This window comes from Mandrillus leucophaeus, unplaced genomic scaffold, assembly GCF_000951045.1.
Source record: "Mandrillus leucophaeus isolate KB7577 unplaced genomic scaffold, Mleu.le_1.0 Scaffold15, whole genome shotgun sequence".
Lineage (NCBI taxonomy): Eukaryota > Metazoa > Chordata > Mammalia > Primates > Cercopithecidae > Mandrillus > Mandrillus leucophaeus.
Genome location: NW_012101476.1, coordinates 5,453,884 through 5,475,725, shown reverse-complemented (window position 1 = coordinate 5,475,725; position 21,842 = coordinate 5,453,884).

Genomic DNA, 21,842 nt, shown 5'->3' with positions numbered 1-21,842 from the left:
AGCATTCTTTGCTTAAGAAATATCTCCTTATATTTAATATATTTATATTCTTTTTAAATCAGATGACATGGGGCAATTTAAGATTGTCAGAGAAATTGAAAACAGGATTTATAAGGAAGAAACTTCCATGATAAATGTGATCCAAAGATAAGGGAAAAAAAAATAATTGGGGATGAAGAAAAGGCTAAGGAATAGAAGGGAGTTGATACATTTTGGCTGTGTCCCCACTGAAATCTCATCTCGAATTGTACTCCCATCACTCAGACGTGTTATGGGAGGGACCTGGTGGGAGATAATTGAATCACGGGGGTGGTTTCCCCCATACTGTTCTTGTGGTAGTGAATAAGTCTCATGAGATCTGATGATTTTATCCGAGGTTTCTGCTTTTGCATCTTCCTCATTCTCTCTTTGCCTGCTGCCATCCATGTAAGACATGACTTGCTCCTCCTTGCCTTCTGCCATGATTGTGAGGCTGCCCCAGTCATGTGGAACTGTCAGTCCAATTAAACCTTCTCCTTTTGTAAATTGCCCAGTCTTGGGTATGTCTATATTAGGCGCATGAAAATGGACTAATACAGGAGTGCATAAAATCTTCTTATGCAACATGGATACTTTGAGAAAGGGTAAGACACACACACACACACAGACGAGTTCACTATGTAGCAAATAAGCACATAGAGTAGACAGCATTGATTAGTGAACATAGCATAGCTCAGAGGTATTAATAGATACAGATGATTACAATGCATATAAAATAGATCTAAATATAACCAATAGTCTCAGTCTCCTGGATGTTAAGATTTAGAGGAGAAAAAAACCTTTCAAAATACAGCAATGATAAAAGAGTTTGCCTTTTACCAACCTCTAGAAGATGTCTTGGAGCATAAGAGGGAGAAAATGGTGCGTGACATACTCTTCTTGTCCAATCACAGTAAAAGTACAAAAAACGTTAATACATAAAATGATAAGCAACAATAGAAATTTAGAGAAACAAGGACCAGGGATAATGCATAAAACAGATGATACAAGTGACCTCTCTGTAACTGAATTAGTAAAACATGACATAATCCCAGCACATTGGGAGGCCGAGGAAGGCGGATCACTGGAGGCCAGGAGTTCGAGACCAACCTGGCCAATGTGGTGAAACCCCGTCTCTACTAAAAATACAAAAATATGATCTGGGCATGGTGGTGCACAGCTGTAATCAATTGCGCCACTGCACTCCAGCCCAGGCGAAGGAGTGAGACTCCATCTCAAACAAACCAAACAAATTAAAAAAATGACAACACCATGCCTGAGGATCCCAGGGGATCTTCTGATTGCAGATTTTGAAATAATTTTCAGGGAGTCCTGAGGAGATTGATTCAGATGCTATGAAACTCTTATATGATGGCTTCAGATCCTCCAAGTTGCACATTTTCTTGTGAGTTATTCTTACAGCAAAGTGAAAGCAAAGTTGCTCACAGTATGAATATAAAGTTTTTCCTGCCTACAGTTCTCTTAAGAGCAGCCTGTTGGGGGCCTTTGAATCCTTTCAGCTTGTGTGGAGACCTTTTATAATAAATTGTGTTTTTCATGTTAAAAAGAAACCTTCAAAAGAAGGTGTTAACATAATTGAGGCATGATAAGTTTGACAGTAAGTGTCATTATCAGAGTTCACTGACAGCTTTTTGAAGTAAAAAGAAAAAATGTATTCTTCCTACATAGATACAAAACCTCTTACAGTGTTTAAACAATTTCACCAAATATATTAATATTCTACAAATGTCCCTTTATTCTGAAGGTTACCCAAGTGAAATGATTTTCAGGAGATTTGGGGGTTTTAAACCTATTGAACAAAGATGTAATACTAGCCGGTATTCAATATAAGGAAAATACAAAAAAATTAAAGGATGAGATAAAAGATAAAAATAGGGGGAAAAAAATTCTCATGTTTGTATTCTGCACGTCAGTGATTCATCTTGTACGCTCCCCTCCCACTTCGAACTTCATTGCTGCAAGGAATGTGAAAAAGATGGATAACTAAGAATCCAGATAAGTCCAGGGTCAGTCATCCAAAAGTTTGCCTAAATTTAGTATAAAATCAATATATGTTTTTCAAAGGAATTATTCTTGATTTTAGCCTTCACTGAAAATATAGCATTTCTTAATTGTGAAATTCATCATTGCTATCTCCAAGATAATAACTCTCATATACTAAAGTTTATATTTTTTTCTTCTTAGAGCTTTCTAGATTTTTGAGTTTTGTTTTTATAAAGAAACTGCTAGTGTAAATATTCAATAAAGCAACAAAGAACATGTAAAAAATTAAGTAGTGATATGTTGGCAAGTAAATCATGGAATGAAAAATGTGTGATTTTTTTTAAAGTAAGAGATAAGAATAAACCTGAAAATAACACCAAACTGAAGTAACGGAGAGAAAATCTGCAGTTAGGCAAAGTCTTATTACTACTCTGAAATGCCTAGAGGAAAGGAATTAAAATTGACTAGGAGGGGAAAGCTAGAGAAGAGACATGACAAAAATTTGACTTAGATATTCTTTTTCTACAAACATATTATCTCACAAAAGGTAAAAATTGGTGAAAATTGATTTTTTTCAAATTCATGCATGCGCGCGCTCTCTCTCTCTCTCTGTGTGTGTGTGTGTGTGTATATATATATATATATATATTTTTTTTTTTTTTTTTTTGAGACGGAGTCTCGCTCTGTCGCCCAGGCTGGAGTGCAGTGGCGCGATCTCGGCCCACTGAAACTCCGCCTCCTGGGTTCTAGCGATTCTCCTGCCTCAGCCTCCTGAGTAGCGGGGACTACAGGTGCCCGCCACCACGCCCAGCTAATTTTTGTATTTTTAGTAGAGACGGGATTTCACCGTGTTAGCCACCATGGTCTCGATCTCCTGACCTCATGATCTGCCTGCCTCGGCCTCCCAAAGTGCTGGGATTACAGGCGTGAGCCTCGGCGCCCGGTCTCTATATTTTTTAAATTGGATACACTATCATGAGTATAATGCTTAAGACTTTCCACTTCTGAACACACACAGTCAAAGCAGGTGCTGAAAGTACAACAAAAGAAAATAAGTAAATTCATCTACTATGGGGCATACATTGGGTTGATAGAGTAGTTCACTGAGGAGATGAAAATAACCAATAAAGCCAGTCTTGGTGGCTGATGCCTGTAATCACAGCATTTTGGGAGGCCGAGGAGGGCGGATTGTTTGAGCTCAGGAGCTCGAGACCAGTCTGACCAACATGATGAAACCCTGTCTCTACTGAAAATACAAAAATTAGCTGGTCATGGTGGCACATGCCTGTAGTCCCAGCAACTCAGAAGACTGAGGCAGGAGAATCACTTGAACCTGGGAGGTGGAGGTTGTGGTGAGCTGAGATTGTACCACTGCACTCCAGTCTGGGTGACAGAGTGAGACTCTGTCTTAAAAAAAAAAAAAAAAAAAAAAGAGAGAGCGAGAAATCAACCTATAGCTTTGACATCATTTGGTGCAATTTCAGAATATTTAATCTGGCCTGCCAGTGTGTTAATTTTCACATTAGTCGTAACAACTATAGAATGAAGTCTTCCGTTATATTCTATCTTTTTTTTTTTTTTTTTTTTTTTTTGTTGAGACGGAGTCTCGCTCTGTCGCCCAGGCTGGAGTGCAGTGGCGCGATCTCGGCCCACTGAAACTCCGCCTCCCGGGTTCACGCCATTCTCCGGCCTCAGCCTCCCGAGTAGCTGGGACTACAGGCGCCCGCCACCTCGCCCGGCTAGTTTTTTGTATTTTTTTAGTAGAGACGGGGTTTCACCGTGTTAGCCAGGATGGTCTCGATCTCCCGACCTCGTGATCCGCCCGTCTCGGCCTCCCAAAGTGCTGGGATTACAGGCTTGAGCCACCGCGCCCGGCCCTATCGTTTCTTAAATGGAGAGATTAAGTGATTTCATAACTGTTCCCCCTGGCCAAATATTAATCAATAGGTCTGGGAAAACCATCCAGAAAGTCAGAATACTTCTCCAAGATAATGACTCCATTATCATATTCATGAACATATTATCACTTATATTCATGAACATATTAATTCAACAAATATTTGTTGGTGTCATTGTAGATTTAGCACTTTCCCAGGCATGGTACTTGCACATTGCCCACCTTGCAATAGGCACTGAATAAAAATTATGTAAATAAATAAGCAAAAAAGACAAACAAGACACAGAGTAAAGACATGGAATAGGGTAATTATGATTTTTAAAACTGAGAAAAGTCTAGTAGTAAGGTTGTACATACACATGAGCAAGCAACTAAAGAAAGATCCAGTTAGAGTATTATGAGGATATGTCTGGTATGGAGAAAAGTGCAAGGAAGTAAGTACAGGAAAACATCATCTGAGTCATGGCCCTGTCACTTACCACGGTGTGACCACGGGCAAGTCACTTAAAAATTCTGATTCTCAGTTTTTGACTGATAATGCTGCGGAGAATAAAACCAACTTCCCAGGCTTTTTTGTGAAAGTAAATAAGGATTTCTCTTTCTTATAATGGTGGGTCACTAATTCGGACCAGTCCTCCTACCAAGGAAATCTGGAAACTGTTTTCCAAGCTTAGATCTAGAAGATGGCTGACACCCGGAGAAACGGGTCTGACTACTGCGGATGATTGCTTTCCAATCTGAAAAGATCGGTGAATAGCGGAGCACCGGAGATTTTTGACACATTCCCAGTGTTACGAAAGGAAAAGCTTGAATATAGAGCTGGCCAAAGTGTCAATGCTTACAGATCCCTCATGCTTTGTGTTAAGACTCTGAGGGTTGAATCACTGAAAAACAAAAAAAACCCAAAAAAAACAAAAACAAAACAAAACAAAACAAACAAGGAAAAGCAAAACAAACAAAAAAACCCACACATGTTCCGGAAATAGAGGGGCCCAAGTGAGGGATTGCAACTCAATTTCAAAAACTTCTGAACCTCAAAGTGGAGAAGATGATTCCTGATTGTCAGTGCCCCCTGTGTGTCTTCCAGAAATAAATCAAAATCTACCAATCTCACCCTCAAATTATATCTAAAAAGAATGTTTCAAACAAATAGCTCTGCCAAAATAAGAAAAAACAACCAGGTATGTGAAAAAAATGAGCAAAATGAACCACAAGATAGAAATTGCACAAATGGGCCCGTATTGGAGTTATCAGGGACATAATAATGCATGAAGTAGTGTGACAATTGTGCTCGAGGAGAAAAAAGTCAAGTTGAAAATCTCAGAAAAAGTCGACATGCAAAAAGACATGGGAAATTTTGAGAAGTCCTAAATAGATACTGTTAAACTATAAAATGAAATAAACCAATTTAGGATATCGAAAAAAGGTTTTAACAGCAGATTAAAAACACAGAACACCGAAGTAATGATCTGGAAATGAAGTCAGAAGAAAATAACCACAATGAAATGAGAGAAACAAAGAAAATTAAAGAAGAGGGAATAAGAGACATAAACGCAGCCGGGCATGGTGGCTCACGCCTGTAATTCCAGCACTTTGGGAGGCTGAGGCAGGTGGATCACCTGAGGTCAGTAGTTTGAGATCAGCCTTTGCTAACATGGCAAAATCCTGACTCTATCAAAAAATACAAAAAATTACCTGGTCATGATGGTGCACATCTGTAGACTCAGCTATTTGAGCAGCTGAAGCAGGAGAATCGCTTGAACCCAGGAGGAGGAGGTTACAGTGAGCTGAGATTGCACCATTGTACTCCAGCCTGGGTGTCAGAGTGATATCCTTTCTCAAAAAAAAAAAGAAAAAAAAAAGAAAAAAAAAGAAAGAGAGGGAGAGAGACATAAATACATAACAAAAGCCTATAAACGGGGCTTTCCCCAGCAAATATTTTTTGTGAAGACCAATGTGATTAAAACTGTAATAAAAAATTGATTGGTTCTCATGTGGTATTGTGAGTTACTGATAAATATTCACAACGATGAGTAAAGAAGAGACTCTTACAGCCTTGCTTATTATCCAGGCAGGGTATGTGAAGTTCTTTTTATAGTATTCAGGCATCTCTCCTCATAGTGAGCTCTGAGAACCATTGCTAAAGTTTGCTTTGGCGAATGTGTGATTCCTGGCTCACCTTGTATCCATCACTAACTCTTTTGCTTGTAATGCTCAGCTCTTTGGAAACTGTTTGTATTAAAACAAACGGTGTTTCTTGCCTCTGAAGTTCTCGAAGACCCTTTGTTAAAGGCTGGTGGCATCTTTACTCAGGATGCTGCCTCATCTTTTGCACCTCCCAAAAATATTTTTCCAATGATTTTCTCAAGGTTTTTTATTGTGCTTCATTGATGATGACCCAGAATGTGAAGGAAAATGTTAGCAATCATTTGATTCATGCTCACGTTTTATGTTTTAATTTACTGTTTGAAATTTTGTACTATAAAACTAGACCAACATATCTCACCATGTATTTTCTTGAACTCCTTGGATCATAATCAAGAAATTCCTAAATGTAAAAGAACTAATATCCAGAATGTACAAGGAATTCAAACAAATCCATGAGAAAAAAATAATAATCCCATTAAAAGTGAGCAAACGGGCCAGGCGCGGTGGCTCACAGCTGTAATCCCAGCACTTTGGCAGGCAGAGGCAGGCAGATTGCCTTGAGGTCAGGAGTTCAAGACCAGTCTGGCCAACATGGTGAAACCCATCTCTACTAAAAATACAAAAAAATTAGCCAGGCGTGGTGACATGCACCTGTAATCCCAGCTACTCGGGAGGCTGAGGCAGGAGAATTGCTTGAGCCAGGGAGGTGGAGGTTGCAGTGAGCCAAGATCATACCACTGCACTCCAGTTTAGACAACAGATCGAGACTCCATCTCAAAAAATAAATAAATAAATAAATAAATAAATAAATAAAGTGGGCAAATGAAATGAACAGATATTTCTCAAGAGAAGTATAAAAATGGCCAAAGAAAACATAAGAAAAAATGTTCAGCATCGTTCGTCATCAGGGAAATACAAATTAAAATAACAGGGGGACACTACCTTACCCCAGCCAAAAATGGCCGTTATTAAAAGTCAAGAAACAACAGATGTTGTTATGAATGTGGTGAAAAGGGAACGCTAATACATTGCTGATAGGAATGTAAACTAGTACAACTTTTATGGGAAGCATTATGGAGCTTTCTCAAAGAACTAAAAGTAGATCTACCATTTGATCCAGCAATCTTACTCCTGGATAGCTACCAAAAGGTAAATAAGTTACTCTATATATAAAAAAGAAACACTTGCGTGTATGTGTTTATCACAGCAGAATTCACAATTGCAAAGATATGGAACCAATCTAAGTGCCCATCAACCAAGGAGTCGATTTAAAAAACATAGTATGTATACACTGTGGAATACTACTCAGGCCTAAAAAAGAACAAAATAATATCTTTTGCAGAAACTTGAATGAAACTGGAGGTCATTATCCTTTGTGAAGTAACTCAGGAAGGAAAACCAAATACCACATGCTCTCACTCACAAGTGGGAACTAAGCTATGTGTACACAGAGACCTACAGAATGGTATAGTGGACACTGAAGACTCAGAAGCAGGGAGGGTAGGAGGGTGCTGAGGGATGGAAACTTACCTGTTGGGTACCATGTACACTATTCAGGTGAGGGGTACAATGAAAGCCCAGATGCATCCACTATATAATGCATCCATGTAACCAAAAACCATTTGTACCCCTAAAGCTCTTCAAATTGAAATAAGAAAAAATAAATTTCTAAATGTGATCACTTCTCATGTGGATCTCACCCCTACCTTACACACACTGTCTTAGTAAGGAAGATGGGTAGGGACATGGGCAAGGCAGGAAGAGCCACCTCATTCACACAATGGACATGCATTCCTGAAGACCAAGGAAAGCCACTTCATCCACACAAGGAATATGCATTCCTCATGCAGCATGACTTAAACAAAGGCCCAGGAAAGCACCATATCACCCAAAGCATCAGAGATAAGAGAGGAAAGTGAGCAGCGGGCCTGTTGATGTGGAATGTTGACCTTGAAGCCCTAAGAAATGAAGGCACAGCCATCCCCGGAGGACTGCCTGGCTCATGGGGCAGAGCCCAAGGAGGAGGGGGTGACTTCTGTGAATGCGGTGGGATGGGGTACATAGGATGGGGTACATAGGATAAAGGATGCCTGCAGGCAGCCCTCTGCACTCAAAGACTGCAGAGCAGATGGAGCACCCCAGTGAGGATGTGGATGGGTGAGAACTGATACCCTAATTTACATACACAGGCTATGAGATACATATCTACATACATATGTATCTCCTAGAGATACTCAGGTGTATGCCTTAGGACATACATACAGGAATGTTCATACCAGCATCCATCATAATTTCAGAAAACTAGAAACCATCCCAAGGACCAAACAACAGTAGAACAAGCAAACAGGGAGAGAAGTGGCTCATAACATTGAGTGCAAGATGTAAGTTCCAGAAGACTATATAGTTTGATTCTATTTGTTAGGCTCTAAAAATGCCAAGACAAAATATTGTATTATTTATGGATATAGCCATGGTTAATAAATTGAAGATAAGAACAAAGTAGTGATTTTTGCAAAAGTCAGGATAGGCTGGGCACGGTGGCTCATGCTTGTAATCCCAGCACTTTGGGAGGCTGAGGTGGGTGGATCACCTGAGGTCAGAAGTTCAAGACCAGCCTAGCCAACATGGTGAAACCCCATCTCTACTAAAAAATACAGAAATTAGCCAGGCATGGTGGCATGCGCCTGTAGTCCCAGCTGCTTAGGAGTCTGAGGCATGAAAATCGTTTGAACCTGGGAGGTGGAGGCTGTAGTGAGCCAAGACCATGCCACTGCATTCTAGCCTGGGTGACAGAGTGAGACTATCTCAAAAAATAAAAAAAGAAAAGAAAAAAGAAAGAAAGAGTAATGTTTACCTCTGGGAGAAAGGCAGGGAGAAACACATAGAAAGAAGTAAGATCTTGATAATATCTGAGTCCTTAAGCTGTGTGCTAAGGTCACAGATGCTCAGTTTATTACTATGCTTTCATGACTCCATAAATTCTTTGTCTATACCAGATATATTAATATCAATATTTTAATATTTAATTAAAATACGAACTAAGGTATTTATAGTGAGACTAAATAGAAAGCCTGTGATGTGTCTAGAAATGTACTAGACTCTTCAAGAGGATTTTGCAGACTAATAGAATGTGTTGAATCAATATATAAGAGACTAGAATACATGAGATTTAAGGAAACTTTAAGATTCTAAAATGTAACTATAAAGTTAAGTAAAGTATGTTGAATTTCATGAGGAATACAGGCAACACTAAATTTAAACTATGAGAGATTATGATCAGCTAGAAGGACCCAGGAAGTTTTACTGAAAAACATGACATTGGAGATTGGCCTTAAAGGCAGGTTCAACTTGCCCATTAGAGAGGGGTTGAGATTATCTTTCAATAGAAAGAGGAAAATTGAGAGTACAATGGAAAGTCAATTGATGTATTTAGAGAATAGATGCAGGCGATAGCACAGCCATTAATTTTGCATTACATTGCAAGTTTCTTAGAGAGGGTAAATTGGGGTTGTGGATCTAGAAAATTAATCTGGCAGAGATGTGTGCAGGGAATGTGACTTGTAAGTGACCAGAAACGTAGAGATTGCATTTTTTCTAGGTAAGAGGAAGAGCTCCAACTGAAGAGGTGGTAATGGAGACTGAATTCTTTAAGATTGTGTGGTTGGAAATAATACTTCTAGGCAGATTTGCGGCTCTGATATTAGCAAGTAGGTGAGTAAAAGCTTTGATTTTTCTCATGAGGTGGTTAATAAAACCATTCCAACTACCGTAATTCTCCATGCGCAGATTTCAGTGACAACCAAGAAACCAGTCTGAATGAATTTAAGCTCCAATCTGATGTAGCCAGTGTCTTATAAACATATTTATGCCCTATTTTTCTCAATAGGAGGGACTCCTCGGCTTACCTTCCATGGTAATTTTGCAAATGATTTTAGCCCACAATATTTATTTAATCCCAGTAGCTTAATAAAAAAAAAATCTTTGAGTTTGCCTAGCGGGCCATAAAACATGATGTATCTAAATAAGAGCTAAATGAATGAGAATCTTTGCCCTGGACTTCCTGGAATTGTAGGAGATAAGACAGCAATTATTTTCCTTTTCAATGGCAGTTTTTCAAATGAATAGGTGCTGTCTTTTCTGATGGTGTCATTGCCAACGTTGTTGAGGATTTCAATGTTAGAAATAATTATACAGTCCTGACACTATTGGAAGTAATGAAATAGTGAACCAAAAGGGTCTTGGTCTAAAAAATAGACTATTTTAAGATATTTTTCAGAATACCAGGAGATGTATTTGTGTGTGTGTGTGTGTATATGTGTATATGTGTATATGTATATATATGTATATATGTATGTGTATATATATATACACACACGCACACATCTAGAGAGAAATATATTCTCTTTCTCTGTATCTATAGATAGATAGATGGGCAGATAGGTGGATAGATGGATAGATAGATAGATGATAGATAGATAATGTAAGTAGTAATATTATTTTATTGATTGAAGGATATAATATTATTTATATTAAACTCACTATTTTACCTTGTAAAATTAGACCCTGGATGGATGAATTCATTGCTTAAAATCCCATTTAATGTTGAAAAGATATTGGCTTTATTATTCATCAGACAAATTCTAATAAAAACTATATTAGCATTCACCACTACAAGTGGTCAAAATAGGAAAACATAAATGTTGGTAAAGATGTAGAACAGCCAGGATAATTTTAATATGTCCCAACAGAAAGCTACCAAAATTCCCAATGATAGTAGAATGAATGAACAAACTTTATTTATTCACGTGATGAAACATTATGTGACATTGAGATTGGCTGGTTTATGACTATGTGCAGTAATATGGGTGAATCTTTTAGGATAGTGTAAAAGTAATTGCAGTTTTTATCTTTTTTTAAAAAAGTAATTGCAAACACTGCGATTACTTCTGGACCAACCTAGTAACAAACATACTGTTCAAGCAAGACACTAAACCGTATATAATATTTGGCTCCATTTATATAAAGTATAGGAAAATAGAAAAAAGAACAAGCTATATATACTGTTAAACATTAAGATAGTTGTTGCTCTTAGAAGGTTCTAACTATAAGTAGCAAGAAGGGGCCGACCGGGCTGCTAGTAACAGTTTGCTTCTATATCTGGCTGCTGTTATAATAATCTGTGTTCTTAATTATATATGTGTGTGTGTGTGTGTATGTGTAGATATATAATTTTACAGACATAATTAATATGTAATACTATTTATATATTCTTAATTGTATATACATAAATATGTAAATAAAGTTATTATAAGTCAGTTAAGAGTTTTGTTTTTTTTTTTTTTTTGAGACAGAGTTTCACTCTTGTTGCCCAGGCTGGAGTGCAGTGGCATGATCTTGGTTCACTGCAGCCTCTGCCTCCAAGGTTCAAGCGATTCTCTTGCCTCAGCCCCCCAAGTAGCTGAGATTATGGCGCCCACCACTACTTCCAGCTAGTTTTTGTATTTTTAGTAAAGACAGGGTTTCACCATGTTGGTCAGGCTGGTCTTGAACTCCCAACCTCAGGTGATCCACCAGCCTCGGCCTCCCAAAGTACTGGGATTACAGGCATGAGCCACCATGCCCAGCCTAAATCAGTTAAGTTTTAATGTCCACTGGGAAGACAATAGCCAGAGTTAGAAAAGATGTTAATGGATAATCATTTCATGAGAAGCAAATTCAATAGCAAGGGGTAAGCCAAATTTCCTGCTAAAAATTAGCATTCTCATTATAACTAGAAATTAATTTCAAGTCTAATTTTATCAGCATTTAATATGTAGTATTAAGACTTTTTTTCACCTTTAAATATATTTGTTGCTTGTTTATGAAGCGTACTTCAGTACACTTAGGATCACAGCAAATACAGAAAACTATAAAGGAGAAAATAGTTCAACCAACCTGGAGAATAATACTAAGAACATTTAGGTCCATAGTCATACCAATCTATGTACCACACTGTTCATTCATTTAAAATATTTACTGGGTACTTCTTTTGTGCCAAGCCATGTGTCAAGGGTTTCAAGTATAAAAGTGAGCAATAACCAAGAAGAATGGCCATCACCCACTCACATTCTCTAGGGGGAGGCAGAAAATAATCACACAATCATTTAAAAAATACCTAAAGATGCCTGTAATCCCAGCACTTTGGGAGGCTGAGATGGGTGGATCAGGAGGTCAGGAGATAGAGACCATCCTGGCCAACATACTGTAACCCCGTCTCTACCAAAAATACAAAAATTATCTGGGCACGGTGGTGTGTGCCTGTAATCCCAGCTGCTCGGCAGGCTGAGGCAGGAGAATTGCTTGAACTCGGGAGGCAGGGTTGCAGTGAGCTGAGATCACGCCACTGCACTCCAGCCTGGCGACCGAATGAGACTCCATCTCAAAAAAAAAAGAGACTAAAGATTTGTGGTGAATCTTATTAAAAAGTGGGATACCGCTTTGATGGATTCCAAAAGGGAGATTTCACTGGAGGATAAATATGCTATGATCTGAAAGAAGAATAGGGGGTAACTATTTCAAAGGGTAGAGAAAAAGAATGTCAGGTAGAGGGAACAGAAGGTGCAAAAGCCTGGATGTAGAAGTGAGAAAATCCAGAAGGAAAGCCCAAGGTGTCTGGAGCACAGAGATCTAAAGCTCTGGTTGCCAAACTTTATCATATTACATAATTGTTAGGAGGGCCGGCTAAAGCATACACTGCTGGTCCTTACCATGAAGAATTTCTGATTTAGTAGGTTTGCGGTAGGTCTGGAGGATTTGCATTTCTAGGAAATTGCCAGGTGATGTTGATGCTGCTGGTTCAGAAATTATACTTAGGAAATCACTGATTTACAGACAAGTTGGAATGGCAAGAGGCTCTGTGGGAGCCAGACCACTCCTAGCTTTTAGAGTACTATGGTTTGAAAGTATCCTCGAAAGTTCATGTGTTGGAAACTCAATCCTCAATGCAACAGTGTTGAGAAATGGGATCTTCAAGAGATGATTAGGTCATGAGGGCTCTGCTCTCATGAACGGATTAATGACGTTAATGTAGGAGTGAGTTCCTCATCTTGGAGGTGGGTTCCATATGAAAGGATGAGTTCTGCGCTGCTCTCCTCACCATTTCTTATCCTCTTCACTTCTGCCGTCGAATGACACAGCAAGAAGGCCCTGGGCAGATGCCAGTACCTTGTTATTAGACTTCCCAGCCTCTAGAATAATAGGAAATATATTTCTTTCTGATAAGTTGCCACATCCCTGGTATTTTCTGTTAGAGCAGCACAAAACGGACTAAGATAACATGTTAGGACATTTGACCATCATTCTGAAAACAATGGGAGACACTAAAGCTGGGATTGACATAATGCAATATATTTTGAAGACATTATGCTGATATCAGCATGGCACATGAATGAAAGCACTGGAAATCAGGAAGCTATTCTAACACTCTAGGTAAGGGCTAGTAGTGGCTTAAACTACGGGAAAGGGGACAATGATAGAGAGAGATGCACGTATCAGGTTTCTAGAACATTATTTTGTGATGGTTTGGATGGGGTGGTAAAGAAAAGAGAGAGAGCAAGGACAGCTTTTAGGTTTCTAACTCTCATAACTGAGTGGTTGGTGGTAGGCACTGCAATTGGTAATATTGGAAGATCAAAGATCATTGAACATATTAAACTGCAGTTTTGATTTACTATTCCAGAGCTCTGAGTAGAAAACATTGACTATGCATGCACATTTAGGAGTCATCTACAATTTGGTTGAGTTACCATAGACAAAAAGTATAAAGGAAGATGAGAAAAAGACTCAGCACTGAGTCAGGAAAAATTTCCACGTTTTTAACAGCCGAGTAAAGTTGATAAGCCCTATAAGGAGAAGGAAAACGTGGCCAGAGATGTGGGAAGAAAACCAGGTGTGTGTAAGTGTTTCAAAAGTCAAGAGAAAAGAAAAGTCCAGTAAGATGAAGATTTTTCAAGAAGTTTATCAAATGACGAAGAAAACATGATAGAATAGTAGCAAGAGAGAAAATTAGGAACAAGGGAGTTTTATGGTTTTTTAAAGACTAATTAATCAATGTTTCTTTTTAAAAGAGAATTAAGCATGTTTGAAGGCTAATAATTCCTTACATAATTCTGAATGTAATGTATACATTACAATGTAATGTATATATTACATTGTAATGTGTATATATACACATATATACATTACATTCCAATTACATTACTATATATACATATATATTGTATATATGTAATGTATATATACAATATATACATTACAATGTAATGTATATATTACATTCAGAAGGAAAGTAAAAGGCAATGGATCTCTGAAATATCACATTTTCTCTCTCTGTCATATACACATACACATGCACACATTACTTTTGCTAATATAAAAGGATACCTTGTTATTTGAAATTTCATTGTTGTACTGGTGAAGTTGCATCCTTTTAATATATTCACTTTTTGGGTTTGTGTGAATTGCTGGCTGATGTCCTCAGTAGATTTTTTTCTATTAGCCCTCCTTTTTCTCTTTCTGTTTTGTGAGAGCACATTATATATTAAAACTACTTGTTTACATTACACATGATTTTTTAGTTTTTAATTCGTCCTTTATTATTTTTATTGTACAGTGAGTCCTAAAATCATATTTAATCAAAACAATTCATCTTCATTTCTATTCTCTGACTTTTGTGCCAAGCTAAAAAACACTTTTACTACACCAAAATTATATAAATATTTACATATAGTTTTAAATATTTGTAATATTGTATTTTTTTTTTTCGAGATGGGGTTTCAATTTTGTTGCCCAGGCTGGAGTGCGCTGGCACGATCTTGGCTCACTGCAACCTCTATCTCCTAGGCTCAAGTGATTCTGTTGCCTCAGCCTCCCAAGTAGCTGGGATTACAGGCGTGCACCACCAAGCATGGCTATTTTTTTTGTATTATTTATTTATTTATTTTCTGAGACAGTCTGGCTCTGTCGCCCAGGCTGAAGTGAGTGGCGTGGAGCAATCTCGGCTCACCGCAAGCTGCGCCTCCCGGGTTCACGCTATTCTCCCGCCTCAGCCTCCCGAGTAGCTGGGACTACAGGCGCCCGCCACCACGGCTGGATAATTTTTTTGTATTTTTAGTAGAGACGGGGTTTCACCATGTTAGCCAGGATGGTCTTGAACTCCTGACTTCGTGATCCACCTGCCTCAGCCTCCCAAAGTGCTGGGATTACAGGCGTGAGCCACTCCACCTGGCCTATATTTTTATTTTCTAAATCTAGTGGATACTCATTTTAATACTAAAAGGTATTATAGAAATTATATATTTTTTCTCTAAATGCTTCACCAGTTTTCAAGTTCTGTGTATTTTCAGACTTCTGTTTGGAATGTCTAAAATGTGATGTCGAAATTGACTTTGCTGACTTGGTGATGCTGAATTGACTTTATCACTTTGGATTTTTCTATGTTCAAGTGGCTACATCCAGGCTTTTGAAAGATCCCATGCAAGAAAAGTTGACTATTAATTCACAGCCTGCATATTCTTACACATTTTTTGTCTTAGCTCAACTAAAGTCTAAAATTACCTCTTAAAAAAAAGCCACCTAAAAAGTTGACCTAAATTTTAGGTACCCATCTGTTTAAAGAATGAACTGCATGGAATATTCTATTTTCCTGTTTTCATTATCCATTAGCATTCAAAATATATACATGGGTGTATAAAACTCATATTCAGAGTCTTGGTAGTTTTAGAGATTACCTTTGTTTCCTCCTTTTGAATCCCTTTTTGGTAGCTAAATAATAACCTAAAAACAGGACATATTTTTTAGAATATTTTCTCTATTATGGGTCAAATAAACATGTTTTCGTTTTTTAAACAGAAGTAGGCAAATGACGTATTTTAGCAGTCCTAATTAGAAAGACATGTTACATTCACAATTTTCTATAGTTCCTTCTTTAAAGGAATGGTACGTAAAATTACACGATAACAATCAATAGATTCTTGTGTAAGATCCAAGAATTAAAAATGTGTGTAGAGTGGGATGTAAAGGCCACTCTGTTTCTGTTTGCTCTGCCTCTTCTTGGTTGCATATGTAACTGGAAAGTTGTTTATTATTTGTTTGTGTAGATAAACATGTCTGTTTTTGTATTTTTTGCTTTTTAAAAAATATAAATGAGATCATATGAATACTTTGGTTTTTTCACTCAACAAAGTGTCTTGAAGATTTAATGATAAGAAAAGTATGATCATTTTAAATTCCGATTGTTCTCTAGTGCAATGTCAATTTCATCCACACCAATACTAATAAATATGTCCATTTCTTCATATCCTTGTCAATAATTAATATTATCAATTATTATTACTTAATGGTTATCTATTTAGTCAACATAAATGATATCGATTGTTAAAATTTTTAATTATAAGAACAAGCATCATATATATTTTAGTCATTTCTGTATATTCCATTGATTGCTATTTCTTTACCTAATTTTTCTATGTTTATTAGAACTGTTTGCATATTTCAGGGAGTAATTCCTTTGGTTGATATGTAGTTTTAAAATATTTTCTCCCATGAGGATAGCTCTTTTTAACTTTATTGTTTATTTTTTCATGAAGAAATTTTAATTTATTCGAATTGGTCTTTTCCTCATGGTTTTAATTTTGTATCTTTTATAAGAAAGTGTCCCCAGCGCCTAATGTATATTTTTTAATGCTTCTATATATTTATGTTTTTAAATTTAGCTCCTACATGCACCTAAACTTTGTTATTGTTACCTTGGAGAATAAGTATAGGAATGGTACGATATGGCTTCTTTGCAAAAATTTTAATGACTGAAGATTTTCTCAAAATGATCTTTTTTCACAGTATGTTTAAAGGATATTAATTCTCAGTGCTTTCAGAAAGGAATAAGAGCTCTCTTGTTTAACAATTTTAAGTATTCTGAGGCACTGATATTATATGTACTGTGGTAGAACAAAGACATTGTATTTTATATAAATTTGAAAGAATATTATGAAAATATATTCTCCCTTGCTAGGTATCATGCTTCTGACAGCTGAACAGACCTTCACAGAGCCAGACTGGCCATTAGTACTTTGATTTTTCACAATGCCTTTCTTTATTTAATAGGCCTAAAATATTGATTAACATTTACGGATTCAATTCCAAGCGCTTGCCAGAGGTTAGGGAGAGCCCAGAGTGAGCTGTTCGTGCCAGTCAAAGTCTAAGGTGTAATGAAATTCCCCACCGTGCCTGTCAACTTATCCACTCCATAGGTCATTTCCCGCATGGTCTCTGGTGTTGAAATAAGCCATTTCCACTTCAAATATTTCATAGACAATGGAGAAAAATGATATGGCACTAATATTGTGTTCTTTACCCTGCTGTGGAGAATTGAATAGACTCCATTATATAGCAATGCGCTTTTGAAAGGAAGGCCTCATCTGCTCAGAAGGACTCACGGGCAATCCAAGGATGGCTGCAGCATCTCAGGTGGACCACGGCAGTTCTCTGCTGTTTGTTTGCTCCCTCATTTCCAAGTTTTAGGCACTGGGGATTCACAATTGACTAACTACAAAAGCCATAAGCATTTACTTCAATTGGTTGATCCTACATACTTACTGACCCAGTCGTGTGGGGGATTGGGCTCTGGTTCCTTCTTTCTAATCAATTGCTTTTCAATTCCACCTTTGCCACTTTTAAAGATTCCAGGGAGAAGATCTTGAAAACAAATTTGGGACTTTATTCAAGCATTCCTAAATATCACTCTAATTTCACTGATTTTTGGAACTATTTCTTTTCTTTCTCCTCAAAGCAATTGTGTAATTTAGAATTTCATTTTTCAGACATTTTCTTATTCTCTTTCCCCTAAATGATATAAAAATGGATGTGTGATTGAATTGTATGACCATGGCAGAAATCCTGAAACTCACACAGAGAGCAAACTATTTAAGATATAGATCACTCTTTGGAATTTCTATAAATGAGCAAGTAGAATTTCTACCTAAGGAGTAATTAATGTCATATAGTTTATAACTGAATAGGGTTATTTATTTAAGAGAGAAAGGTATATTTTAAAAAGCTCATCAAAATAAATGGGATTTGCTTTACTGGAAATAGTCCAGAAGGGCCTTTTAGCTTCATTAGGGAGACTCAAATTGACTCAATTATTTTAAAGTGTGTGTGCATGTGTTCATGGGTGTATCACACCCAATTGTGTAAATAAACTGAAAGATTGAAAAATGCTCTAAAATTAGTCTATCCTTCCCTCATTTTGTTCAGAAATTTTTACTGAATGCCAGACAATATGTTGGTACATTCAAATATTTGGGTTTGTCTCAACTTTCACGGATTGGGAGATGGGAGTAGATTCTTTTTTAATTTTTTTTTATTTCTATAGGTTATTGGGGAAAAGGTGGTGTCTGGTTACATGAGTAAGCTCTTTAGTGGTGATTTGTGAAATTTTGGTGCACTTGTCACCCGAACAGAATACATTGCCCCCAATTTGTGGTCTTTTATCCCATACCCCCTTTCCAATCTTTCCTCTTGAGTCCCCAAAGTCCAGTGTGTCATTCTTATGCTTTTGCATGCTTATAGCTTAGCTCCCACTTATGAGTGAGCAAAACGTGGAACAACCCAAAATGTCCATCAATCAACGAGTGGATAAAGAAACTGTAGTATATATATATGATGGAATACTACTCAGCCATAAAAAAGAATGAATGAATGGTATTCACAGTGACATGGATGAGATTGGAAACTATTATTCTAAGTGGAGTAGATTCTTAAAGTTAAAGGGGATGTATGGACTTACTGCTGCTGTGACTGAACAGAGGCATTTGTGTCTTTCTACCTAAAGGTTTTAAGGTCTCAAAATCTAGTTAGTAACTTCTGAAGATGCAGCAACACAGAAGCAAACCCCAACAAAAAATAAATAAATAGAACTTGCTTGAGAGGCATGAGCTAAATGTTACGAGTCCTTACAAGTAAATGGCCATTAATAAATCCATCTAGCACTGCCCTTATTTTGGATTGGGGCAAAAATGTAGGAAATGTGAAGTTGTGAGTTTCCTGAGAACAAGACCCACTTCCAACTTAGATCAGACACAAGAGGACAGATTGGAAAGCCACAAGGCAAATACTAGATGCCAGCCCCTTGAAATGTATGTTGCTTCGTTTTGGAGTAAGCAGTTTGGAGATTGCTCAAAGAACTAAAAATAGAACTACCATTTAACCCAGCAATCCCATTACTGGGTAGATGCCCAAAGAAAAATAAGTCATTCTACCAAAAAGAAACATGTACTCATATGTTCATCACAGCACTATTCACCATAGTAAAGACATAGAATCAACCTAGATGTTCATCAACAGTGGACTGGATAAAGAAAATGTGGTACATATACGCCATGGAATACTATGCAGCCATGAAAAAGAACAAAATCATGTCCTTTAGAGCAACATGGATGCAGCTGGAGGCCTTTATCCTAACTGACATGGAAACAGAAAACCAAATACTGCATGTTCTCACTTATAAGCAGGAACTAAACATTGGGTACATATGGACATAAAGATGGAAATAATAGACACTGGGGACTCCAAGAGTTGGGAGGAAGGGAAGGGGACAAAGGTTGAAAAACTACCTGTTGGGTGCTGTGCTCACTACCTGGGACATGAGATCGTTTGTAACCCAAACTCCAGCATCATGCAATATCCCCTTGTAACAAATCTGCACAAATACCCCCTGAACCTAAAATAAAAAGTTGAAATTAAAAAATGAAAACCCTATTTCCCTAATGCTCACTACCTAATTTGGCCAACCTATCTAATTCCACTTCCTTCCTTCCAGGATGTTTAGCAGGAAATGCCTCTGACTTCGGCATGGGTAGCATTTCATGGGAGTGTTTGCCAGCTTCCTTCCACTCAGACAAAAATCTTTGCCCTGAATAAACATTGATTAAGTGAAGGAGACTGGATGTATTCAATTTTCCTTCACAAGGAAGCAAAACAGCATTCCCTAATATTAAGTCTCCTTAACTGCTGATCTCCAAAAACATATAGATTCCTTGCACCAACACACTCCTGCCGTCAAAAAGCAGCCATTATAACAAATGAACAAAGAAATAAGCAAAACATATCAACCATTCTCGAGCTGTTTCTCTATTCTGGTATTTTGCCTCTGTAGTATTTGGACTTATCTATAATACAGTCAATGCACTTTTAAGTATGTTGACATTATCAGAACCCAAATCACCCCCGGCTAGCTATGCTATGGGCATGAATTCTAACTGTTTTGCTGTAGGCTAAATTTGTAAGTAGGCTACAATGGAATGATTGGGCATGAGTGTACATATCAAATATAATGAATGCAAATTGGTAGTGTCAAACGTATTTAGCCAGAAATAGAATAAGGTGGGCAGAACAGGGTTTTGTTTGTTTGTTTTCTTTGTTTGAGCTTTGTTTTGTTATTAACCAGTTTCAGTAAGCTCCCTGATTTCATGGAGTGGTAGCGGCAGCAGTAATGATGGTGCCAGGGGAAACTAGATTTCAAGATGTGTAATCTTCCCTATACACTTAGTCATACTTATTCCTGTGGCCCAGGGCAATTATCTTTTTCTCTCCATATCTAAGTCTCTTCATGCCCATAATCATCAAAAGACACAAATAGACAAAGGTCACATTCTGAGAACCAGGAAAGCACAGGGAAAATAAAAATACCACTAGAGATGTTATTAGGAAATAAAGGCCTGTCTTAAACTTTATCAGCACTGCAGCACAGAAAAGTTTATGATTGTGACATCATCGCTCCAGAACTGGGTTATTTATCAGTGAAGAGATAAGGAGAGTTCCTACTTTAAGGGAATTGGTTATATGTGGTTGTGTTGTTGTTATCCAAGTGGAAATTTTAATACATATTAAAGTAATAACAGTTTTTTGGTTTTTTTTTTTATCTTTTTTTTTCTTTTGAGACAGAGTCTTGCTCTGTTGGCCAGGTTGGAGTGCAATGGCACAATCTCAGCTCACTGCAACCTCCGTCTCCCGGGCTCAAGCAATTCTTCTGCCTCAGCCTCCCAAGTAGCTGCGATTACAGGTGCCTGTCACCATACCCAGTTAATTTTTGTATTTTTAGCAGAGACGGGGTTTCACCATGTTGGTCAGGCTGATCTTGAAGTCCTGACCTCAGGCGAACCGCCCACCTCGGCCTCCCAAAGTGCTGGGATTACAGGCATGAGTCACCAAATTTCCTTTTTCTTTTTTTATTTAAATTTTATTTCACAAATAATAATTGTACATATTTATGGAGTACATAATGTGTTTATACATAGAACGTACAGTGATCAGATCAGGGTAATTAGCACGTCCATCATCTCAAACATTTATTTATATTTTTTTTTTGTTTGGGAAACATTCAATATCCTCCTTCTAGTTATTTGAAGCTACATGTTTTTGTTAGCCAGAGTCATCCTACAGTGTTATAGAACGCTGTAACTTGTTCTTCCCATCCAATTATGTAAGCCAGACCTCCATTATAAAAGGGATGGTGGGTGTCCACAGTAAAATAATTGTGAGGAATTCTGGGTTAAAAACACAGTTTACAAACATAGGTTTCTGTGGACTTCTCAGAGCTTTTCATATACCCTGTCTCCAAGACCAGGTACAGCAGAAAGCATTGCCAACATGGATTTGGACCAAGGAAACTTTTATCCCCAAAAAAACACCCATTAATGTTTCAAGGTGCATTTTTAGTTCCACAGAACAAAGTTTCGAA